The sequence below is a fragment of the Hemitrygon akajei genome, unplaced genomic scaffold, assembly GCF_048418815.1.
Source record: "Hemitrygon akajei unplaced genomic scaffold, sHemAka1.3 Scf000033, whole genome shotgun sequence".
NCBI classification, from domain to species: Eukaryota; Metazoa; Chordata; class Chondrichthyes; order Myliobatiformes; family Dasyatidae; genus Hemitrygon; species Hemitrygon akajei.
In genome coordinates, this window is record NW_027331919.1 from 5,349,441 (window position 1) to 5,360,823 (window position 11,383).

Consider the following 11,383-nt stretch of genomic DNA (forward strand, 5'->3'; position numbering starts at 1 on the left):
GCAGTAGTAATAGGGGACTCGATAGTTAGGGGGTCAGATAGGCGATTCTGTGGACGCGATCAGGAGACCCGGATGGTAGTTTGCCTCACTGGTGCCAGGGTCCGGGATGTTTCTGATCGCGTCCAGGATATCCTGAAGAGGGAGGGTGAGGAGCCAGAGGTCGTGGTACCAATGGAAAAGGGAGGAAAAGGAAAGTAGTCCTGAAAGGAGAAAAGTAGGGAGTTTGGAAGAGAGGTGAGAAGAAGGACCGCAAAGATAGTAATCTCGGGATTACTGCCTGTGCCACGCAACAGTGAGAGACGGGATTGGATAAGGTGGAGGATAAATGCGCGTCTGAAGGATTGGAGCAGGGGGCAGGGATTGAATTTTCTGGATCACTGGGACCTCTTTTGGGGCAGGTGTGACCTGTACAAAAAGAACGGGTTACACTTGAATCCGAGGGGAACAAATATCCTGGCGAAGAGATTTGCTAAGGCTACAAGGGAGACTTTAATCTGGATAGTTGGGGGTTGGAATCAATTTGAAGAGACTAGGAGAGAGGAGCTTAGTTCACAAATAGAGAAGGCAAGTAAACAATGTGTAGGGGAGGATAAGCAGGTGATAGAGAAGGGATGCGCTCAGACCGAAGATGTAGGAAAGAAGGAAGAAAAAAGATAACAAAGTTGTTTACACCTTCAGGGATAAACAGAGAGGAAGAGGTGGAGATTATCTTAAATACATCTATTTTAATGCTAGGAGAATTGTCAGAAAGATGGATGAGCTCAGAGCATGGTTTGATACCTGGAAATATGATATTGTAGCAATTAGTGAAACATGTTTGCAGAAGGGTTGTGATTGGCAACTAAATATTCATGGATTACGTTGCTTCAAGTGTGATAGAATCGGAGGGGAAAGAGGATGTGTTGTTGCATTGCTTCTCAGAGAAAATATTACTGCTGTGGTTAGGCAGGAGAGATTAGAGGGTTCGTCCAGGGAGCCTATTTAGTTGGAATTGAGGAATGGAAAAGGTGTAGGAACAATTCCAGACCAACTAATGTAGAGCGAGAGTTGGAGGAACTAATTTGCAAGGAGATAGCAGATATTTGTAGTAAACACAAGGTTGCGATTGAGGGAGATGATAATTTTCCACTCATAGACTGGGAAGCCCATTCTGTAAAAGGGCTGGATGGTTTGGAGTTTGTAGAGTGTATGTAGGATAGTTCCTTGCAGCAAGAAATGGAGGTACCAACTAGAGAAGGGGTAGTGTTGGATCTGCTTTTAGGGAATGCGATAGGTCAGGTGACGGAGGTACGATCTGGGGAGCATTTCACGTCCAGTGATCACAATACCATTAGTTTCAATATAATTATGGAGAAAGATAGGACTGGACCCAGGGTTGATATTTTTGATTGCTGAATGGCTAACTTTGAGGAGATGCGAATGGATTTGGAAGGACTGGATTGCGACAATTTGTTCTATGGGAAGGATGTAATAGAGAAATGGAAATAATTTAAATTTCAATTTTTGAGGGTACAGAATGTTTATGTTCCTGCTAGGTCGAAAGGAAAGATTAAAAGTTTGAGAGAGCCATGGTTCTCAAGGGATATTGGAAACTTGGATCGGAAAAAGAGAGAGATTTACAATAAATATAGGCAGCATGGAGTAAATGAGGTGCTCGAGGAATATAAAGAATGTATAAGAATTTTAAGAAAAACATTAGAAAAGCAAAATGAAGATATGAGGTAATTTGGCAAGTAAGGTGAAAATAAATACAAAGGATTTCTACAGTTATATGAACAGCAACAGGATAGTGAAGGAAAAGAATGGTCCCTTAGAGAATCAGAAAAGACAGCCATGAGTGGAGCCAAAAGAATTGGGGGAGATTTTGAACAATTTCTTTACATCGGTATTCACTAAGGAGAAGGATATTGAATTGTATAAGGTAAGGCAAACAAGTAGGATAGTTATCGAAACTATGATGATTAAAGAAGAGGAAGTACTGGAGCTTTTAAAGAATATAAAAAGTGTATAAATCTCCGGATCTAGAAAAGATATTCCTTAGGGTCTTGAGGGAAGTTAGTGTAGAAATAGCAGGGTCTCGGTCAGAAATATTTCAAATGTCTTTGGAAACGTGGATGATGCCGGAGGATTGGCGTATTGCTCATGTGGTTCCATTGTTTAAAAATGGCTCTAATAGTAAACTTAGCAACTAATGGCCTGCACGTTGGACGTCAGTAGTGGCTAAACTAATGGAAAGTACTCTTAGAGACGTTATGTACAATTAACTGGATAGACAGGTTCTGCTTAGAACCAGTCAACATGGATTTGTGCGTGAGATATCATGTTTGACAAAACTTAAAGAATTTGTTGAACAGGTTGCAAGGAAAGTTGACGAGAGTAAAGCAGTGAATGTTGTCTATATGGAATTCTGTAACGCCTTTGACAAGGTTCAACACGGAAGGTTAGTTAGGAAGGTTCAATCGTCAAGTAATAATATTGAAGTAGTAAAATGTATTCAACAGTGGCTGGATGGGAGATGCCAGAGAGTAGTGGTGGATAACTGTTTGTCAGGTTCGAAGCCGGTGACAAGTGCTGTGCCTTAGGGATCTGTACTGTGTCCAGTGTTGTTTGTCATACACTTTAATTATCTGGATGATGGGTTGGTAAATTGGATTAGTATGAATTCAGATGATGCTGAGATAGGTGCCTTCTCCGCTCCAAAGAATAAAGACCTAACTTGTTCAACTTTTCTCTGTAACTAAGGTGCTGAAACCCAGATAACTTTCTAGTAAATCCCACCGCCTGTATCAATCCGCCGACCCATTTTCTCTCAGAAACTTGCAAGATCCCAAATCTCACCCGCATTCGCATTTTCCAATCCAGTGTGAAATGCCTCTGCCGCGGTTTGAAATGCTGAGTACAGCTTTGTAAACAAGATTCTGTGAAATTAAATTGCTATAATTAATGATTGAATTCGAGCAAAATTTAAGGATCGTCCCTTTATGTTTGACCCCAGGAGATTGTGAAGGGAGGGTGTTGAAGGAGCTCAATTCTCTGACTCACCACAGGAAAATGTGATGTGACGGTGCGGAGGGAGCCTCACACTGTGTCTGACCCCGGAAATATGTGATGAGACGGTGTGGAGGAGATTCACTCTGTGTCTGACCCCGGGTGTGTGTGATGGGACGGTGTGGAGGAAACTTCACTCTGGTGTGGATAAACCTTCCGTCGATCTGACACTTACCATTTCTTCTGCTGAATTTATTTCAAGAAGTTTAGAATCAGAGTTCGAACAATACTGCCTCGCTTCATTGTAGGGAAGGTTAAACGTGGATATAAAATAACAGCCGACTTCATTTCTGATCCAGTCCTGGGAACACTCTTGCTCTGGAAATTAGGAAGAAGGAACAGTGAATCTCCCTGCGTACCGTCCATTACATCCGCTGTCTGTCAAACACAGAAACAGGATACCTGCTCACCGTCCCATCACACACACCTGGTCAAGTACAGAATGAAACCCACACCTCACCGATTCCTTGACACACTCCCAGGTCAGACACAGAAAGAGGATCCCTCCGCACCGTCTCATCACATAGTTCTGGAGTCAGACAGAGTGAAGCTCCCTCCACACCGTCCGATCACAAATTCCCCTTGTCAGACTCAGAGTGAATCTCCGTCCACACCGTCCCATCACACACTCCCGGGTCAGACACAGAATAAATCTTCCACCACACCGTCCTATCATACACATCCGTGGTCAGACACAGAGTGAATCTCCCTCCACAACGCCCAATTACAACTCCCACCGTGAGAGACAGAGTGAATATCCCTCCCCACCATTTCATTTCAAACTCCGATGATCAAACATTGTGAGAAGTTCACTTTACAATCTCGGGTTACTCATACTGGGAGTCAATCACAGAGCGACGCTCACTTCGCCCGTGCTGTCACATCGACACTATGTCAAACTCTGAGTTAAGCCCCCGATGCGCCATCTCATCGCCCAATCCGTCACAGCCTCATTCAAGTTATCTCCTCCGCGTACCATCACGCACATCCGGTTTGAGACATTAGGTGTCGCTCCCTCTACAACGTCCCATCACGCTCTCCCGTGGTGAGACACAGACTGAGTTTCCCTCCACACCAACCTTTCACACACTCCCTGGGTGAAACACAGAGTGAATCTCCCTCCACACCGTCCCATCATACACTCCCGGGGTCAGACACAGATGTGAAGAGAAGCAGGAGATGGTGTGTTTGAGGATGGTGTGTTAACTCACCTTTTCTGCTGGTCAGCAATTGACAGATTTGAGCCTTCTCTTTGGTCAGAGTCCTGAACTTAATTTCGAGGTCACTGATCTTTTGATGGAGATCGTTTTGTGTTTGATTCAGATCGGAGAGACGGGTGTTCAGGACGGAGTTTTCATTTTCGAGGACGAACAATTTGCTTTCCAGTTTGGAGAGGTTGTTGTTGAGGACGGAGTTATTCTTGAGACAGGTGCTCCGGGAGAGAGCCAGGCGGGAATTCTCGGTTTTGCTGGATTCAAGGGTTGTGTTCAACTCATTTACCTGAAGTCGATATTGCCACTGGGTCCGGTTCATCTCCTGATATTGTTCCCAAAATTTGTGCAGGTCTCTGTCGTAGGTGATCAGAGAGTCTCGAATCTGTGATACTGAGAGTAATAATGTGTCATGTATCGCTGTCACAGCGAGTGGCGAGTCGGTGTCACAGTGAATGGCGTGTTGGTGTCACAGTGAATGGCGTGTCAGTGTTACGTTGAGTAGCGTGTTGGTGTCATACTGAGGTGTTGTCGGCTTCACGGTGAGCGACGTGTCGCTGTCACGCTGATTATCCTGTCGTTGCCACGATCAGGGTATTGTTGGCGTCACATTTGCCTTCTTGATAGCCTGCTGCACAATTCCCTTTCCCTCTTAGTTTAGTATCATCAGCAAATTTAGATACACTACACTCGATCCCCTCTTGCAGATCGTTAATGTATTTCGTGAAACCGGCTCCTGCCGCACACAACTCACCACTGATTGCCAACCAGAGTAACACCCGTGTATCACAATTCGCGCTTACCTTCAATTAACTGAACCTCTATCCATGCCTATACATGACCGCCATCTCCGTATCCTACGGATGTCAGTTATGCGGCACCGTATCGAACGCTTTCTGGAAATCAAAGTAAATAACGTCCATCCCTTCCCCTCTGCTCACTGCGCTCGTTAAATGCTCAAAGGTGTTTGTCAACAAGGATCTGCCTTTCAAGAATCCATCTTCCGTCTGCTTCATGGATCCATTTCTTTCCAGATGCCTCGCTATTAATTCTTCAACGATAGCCATCTGTATTTTCCCAAATACAGATGTTACACTAACCGGCCTAGAGTTAAATGCCTTTTGCCTACATCCTTTTTTGAGCACTGGCATGACATTCGGCATCTTCCAATCCGCTGGACCCTGCCCAAAGCCCAGAGAATTTTGATCAATTAACAACAAAGCCTCAACTGTAACTTCTGACATTTCCTACAGCACCCTGGGATGCATTCCATCCGGACCATGGACTTGTCTATTTTCGGGCCTACATGTTTGCTCAGCTATTGTATTGAGGCCCTGACCTTTCATCCTATCCATGACATCTCTCGTTGGAATGTTAGGCGCGCACTCCGCCGTGAAGACGACACAAAATATTCATTCAAAGCCTTTGGCATTTCCTCATTTCCCAATATCAATTCCCCCCTTTTCTTCCGCCAGGGGACCTACATTCACTTTGGCCATTCCTTTCTGCTTAGATAATTACCAGAAAAAATAATTTTTAGCTAGTTTGTTTTCATGATCTAGCTTCCATGTTTTTGTTACTCATTAGTGTTTTTTTTTTGCTGCTTTATAAAGTTTGCCCAGTCTTACAGTTTCCCACAACTCTTGGTGAATTAATATGCACGAGCTTTTAGTTTGATCCCTTATTTTATTTCCTTCGTTACGCAAGGCTGGCTCTCCCCACCCCTCATCCATTGTCTCTGCAATTTATAGTTTTGTTCAACATCGTAAAAAATTATTTGCAAGTCCACTACTGTTCCTCAACCGTCCCACCATATTGTCTTGTTTCCCAGTCTACACTACCCAAATCCTCACTCATCCCATTGTGATGTCACAGTGCGGGCTGTGTCGGTGTCACGGGTAGGGGGTCGGCGGGGTCACGGTGAGGCGTGTGCCCTGGCGTCCCGGTGAAGTGCGCGTCCGTGTCACGATGAGGACCGTGTCGGTGTTACAGTGAGGGGGATGTCAGTGTCACATTGAACCGAGTGTCGATGTCACGGGTAGGGGATCGTCGGGGTCACGGTGAGGATCCTGTCGGTGTTACAGTGAGGGGGATGTCAGTGTCACGTTGAACCGAGTGTCGGTGTCACGGGTAGGGGATCGTCGGGGTCACGGTGAGGATTGTGTCGGTGTTACAGTGAGGGGGATGTCAGTGTCACATTGAACCGAGTGTCGGTGTCAGGGTGAATGGAATGTCGTTGTCACATTATGGGGCGTGTCGGATTCACGGTGACGGCCGCATATGCTTCACTGTGAGGTGTGTCAGTCTCACGTGTTGGGTCGTGTCGATGCCACGGATTTGTGAGTATCGATGTTTCAGTGAAGGGGCTGCCGGTGTCACGGTGCTGGAAGACCCGGTGTCAAGGCGAGGTGAAATTCGGCGTCACGGTGAGGTGCGACTCGGTGTCACGCTGTTGGCGTAATTGTGTCATGGTGGGACTTGTGTCCCTGTCAACGTGAGGGTAGTGTCAGTTTCACCGTGAGGGGCGAGTCGGTGGCTCGATGAGGTACTTGTTGGTGTCACGGTGAACAGTATGTCAGTGTCACATTGAGGGGCGTGTCTGTGTCACTATGGTGTTTAACGCTCACGTTTCTTTCCACTCTGTTTGTTTCCGTCTGACTCCGCCAGGAGCCCGATCGACTCACCATGGATCGACAGCCCGGCCACTATCGCGACGAGGACAGATGTAACTAGGCAGAGTAGGCAGATCTTCCGGTACGGTCTATTTCCGATGTTCTCTTTCGGCTCCTGTTTATGCGGACCTGTAGAAAGACCATTCAGAGTGTGTGTGAATTCAGCCGTGACCCCACTGGGTCTCCCTTCCACCTACCATCCGCGCTCTCTCCTTCCACCACGATCAAACCCTCCCTCTCTCAATCGGCATTTCTGAAATGCCATCGAATCCCGGCAGAGTCCTGTTAAACAGAGTCCCCAACGCCCTGACATCCTCCGATAATGGGGTGACCAGAACTGTATGCAATACGCCTGATTCAGCCTAACCAGTGATTTTTATAAAGTTGCAATATAATTCCCTGATATTTGTACTCAATGCCCCAACAAATGAAGGCAAGAATGCCACAGGACTTCTTACCCATCCCATCAAACTGTGCATCCACGTTCAGGGAGCTATGACAGTGGACCCTAAGATCCTCAGCCCATCTAAATTAAGGACATGTTCGGCACATCGTTGTGGGCTGAAGGGCTCGAATAAGTTCTCTATGTTTCTATGTTTCAACACTGTTTAGGGTCTTGGCTTTGACAGCGTGTCATTTCTTTCATTTGACCTATGTTTATCCGGGTTAAACTCGCTCTGCCCGGTCTCCAGACCATATCTGTAACTGATCTACCTTACACTGAATTCTTTGCCGGTCTTCTTTGTTCTCCACAGCGCCACCTGTCGCCATATCAAACCTACAAACCCAACTGACTGCAGTTTCATCCAGATCATTTATATACATTTAAGAGCAGAGGTAATGTTACAGCTATATAGGGCCCTGGTCAGACGCTACTTGGAATACTGTGCTGAGTTCTGGTCCCTTCACGATAGGAAAGACGGGGAATCCACAGGATGGGTGCAGAGGAGATTTACAAGGATGTTGTCTGGATTGAGGAGCAAGCCTTATGAGAATAGGTTGAATGAACTCGGCCTTTTCTCTTTGGAGCGACGGAGGATGAGAAGTGACCTGATAGAGGTGTACAAGATGATGAGAAGAATTGATCGTGCGGATAGTCAGAGGCTTTTCCCCATGGCTGTAAGGGCTAACACGAGAGGGCATGGTTTTAAGTTGCTTGGAAGAAAGTATAGAGGGCAGAATTTTTTTTTTTTACGTAGCGAGTGTTGAGTGCGGAATTTTTCTTCGGCAGTTTAACGGGGGCACGACTGCGCAAGCGCGTCTAAGTCGGACCGTGAGGCAGCGGGAGTATTTAAAGAGAACAGTTAGACGGAGCGAGCGAAGGAGTAGACGGAGACAGAGTAGGAAGGCTTCGGCGCGCAGAGGATGAGGACGAGCTTCACTCCAAGTGAGGTAAGGCCGGCTAAGTTCCTTTAAAAGGAGAAAGTATCAAAAGTTGAGGCAAAGTATTGGGTAGGTCATGACAGCTGAAATCAGCCCCGTGGATTGTTCATCCCGCAGCATGTGGGAAATTAGGTGCCCAGTGTCCCTGTCGACTATGTGTGCAGGAAGTGTGTCCAATTGCAGCTTCTGGCAGACCGCACTGAGCGTCTGGAGCTGCGATTTGATTTATACTGTAGCATCCGCGATGCTGAGAAAGTCGTGAATAGCACGTTCAGTGAGTTGGCCACACCGCAGGTAAAGGCTACACAGGCAGAAAGGGAATGGGTTGCCACTAGACAGCGTAGCAGTAGGCAGGTAGTGCAGGAGTCCCCTGACGTCATCTGCCTCCTAAACGGATATACTGTTTTGGATACTGTTGGGGAAATGTCTCCTCAGGGGAAGGCAGCAGCAGCCGAGTTCATTGCACCATGGGTGGCTCTGCGGCACAGGAGGGAAGGAAAAGGAGTGGGAAAGATATAGTGATAGGGGATTCGATTGTAAGGGGAATAGATAGGCGTTTCTGCGGCAGCAAACGAGACTCCAGGATGGTATGTTGAATCCCTGGTGCAAGGGTCAAGGATATCTCTGAGCGGCTGCAGGACATTCTGGAATGGGAGGGTGAACAGCCAGCGGTCGTGGTACACATAGGTACTAACGATATAGGTAAAAAACGGGATGAGGTCCTACAAGGTGAATTTAGGGAGTTAGGAGATAAACTAAAAAGTAGGACCACAAAGGTAATAATCTCTGGATTACTACCAGTGCCACGTGCTAGTCAGAGTAGAAATGGAGGATATTTCAGAAGAATACGTGGCTTGAAAAATGGAGCAGGCGGGATGGATTCAAATTTCTGGGGCATTGGAATCAGTTTCGGGGGAAGTAGGACTGGTATAAAGAGGACGGTCTGCACCTGGGCTGGACTGGAAGCAATGTCCTAGGGGGAGTCTTTGCTACTGCTGTTCAGGAGGATTTAAACTATTGTGGCAGGGGGATGGGAACAAGTGCAGATAGACAGAGGGGTGTAAAATGAGGGTAGAAGCAAAAATTAGTAAGGTGGAAAGTAAAAGTAGCAGGCAGGCAAATCCAGGCCAAAAAGCAAAAAGGGCAACTTTTCAAGATAATTGTATAAGGGCTAAGAGTGTTGTAAAAACAAGTCTGAAGGCTTTGTGTGTCAATGCGAGGAACATTCGTAATAAGGTGGATGAATTGAAGGTGCAGATACTTACTAATGAATATGATATCGTTGGGATCACAGAGACATGGCTCCTGGGTGACCAAGGATGGGAGTTCAACATCCAGGGATATTCAATATTCAGGAGGGTTAGAGAGGAAAGAAAAGGAGGTGGGGTAGCGTTGCTGGTGAGAGAGGAGATTATCGCAATAGAAAAGGACATTAGCCTGGAGGATGTGGAATCGATATGGCTAGAGCTGCATAATACTAAGAGACAGAAAACGCTGGTGGGAGTTGTGTATAGGCCACCTAACAGTAGCAGTGAGGCTGGGGATGGCATTATACAGGAAATTAGAAATCGGTGCAATAAACGAAAAGTAGTTTTAATGGGTGACTTGAATCTACATATAAATTGGGTGAACCAAATTGGTAAGGGTGCTGAGGAAAAGGATTTCCTGGAATGTATGCGGGATGGTTTTCTGAACCAACATGTCGTGGAACCAACTAGTAAGCAGGCCATTCTAGATTGGGTATTGAGCAATGAGGAAGGGTTAGTTAGCAGTATTGCCGTGCGAGGCCCCTTGGGTAAGAGTAACCATAATATGGTGGAATTCTTCATTAAGATGCAGATTGACTTAGTTAATTCAGAAACAAAGGTACTGAATTTAAAGAAGGGTAACTTTGAAGGTATGAGACCTGAATTAGCTAAGATAGACTGGCAAATGATACTTAAAGGGTTGACGGTCGATATGCAATGGAAAACATTTAAAGATCGCATGAATGAACTACAACAATTGTTCATCGCAGTTTGGCAAAAGAATAAACCAGGGAAGGTAGTGCACACGTGACTGACAAGGGAAATTAGGGATAGTATCAAGTCCGAGGAAGAAACAGACAAATTAGCCATAAAAAGCGGCACGCCTGAGGACTGGGAGAAATTCAGCGACCAGCAGCGGAGGACTAATGGCTTAATTAGGAATGGGGAAAAGAAAACTGGCAGGGAAAATAAAAACAGACTGTAAAAGCGTTCATATAAATGTGATAAGAAAAAGATTGGTCAAGGCAAATGTAGGACCCTTACAGTCAGAAACAGGTGAATTGATCATGGGGAACAAGGACATGGAAGACCAACTGAATAACTACTTTGGTTTTGTCTTCACTAAGGAGGACATAAATAATCTTCCGGAAATAGTAGGGGGCCGAGGGTCTAGTAAGATGGAGGAACTGAGGGAAATACATGTTAGTAGGGAAGTGGTGTTAGGTAAATTGATGGGTTTAAAGGCAGCTAAATCTTCAGGGCCAGATGGTCTGAATCCCAGTGTGCTTAAGGAAGTAGCCCATAAATAGTGGATGCATTAGTGATAATTTTTCAAAACTCCTTCGATTCTGGATTAGTTCCTGAGGATTGGAGGGTGGCTAATGTAACCTCACTTTTCAAAATAGTGGGGAGATAAAAACTGGGGAATTATAGACCGGTTAGTCTGACATCGGTGGTGGGGAAAATGCTACAGACGGTTATCAAAGATGTGATAACACCACATTTAGAAAGCGGTGAAATCATCGGACAAAGACTGTATGGACTTGTGAAAGTAAAATCATGTCTGACGAATCTTATAGAATTTTTTTGAAGATGTAACTCGTAGAGTGGATACGGGAGAGCTAGTGGATGTGGTATATTTAGATTTTCAAAAGGCTTTTGACAAGATCCCACACGGGAGATTAGTGTGCAAACTTTAAGCACACGGTATTGGGGGCATGGTATTGATGTGGATAGCGAATTGGTTGGCAAACAGGAAGCAAAAGGTGGGAGTAAATGGGACGTTTTCAGAATGGCAGGCAGTGACTAGTGGGGTACCACA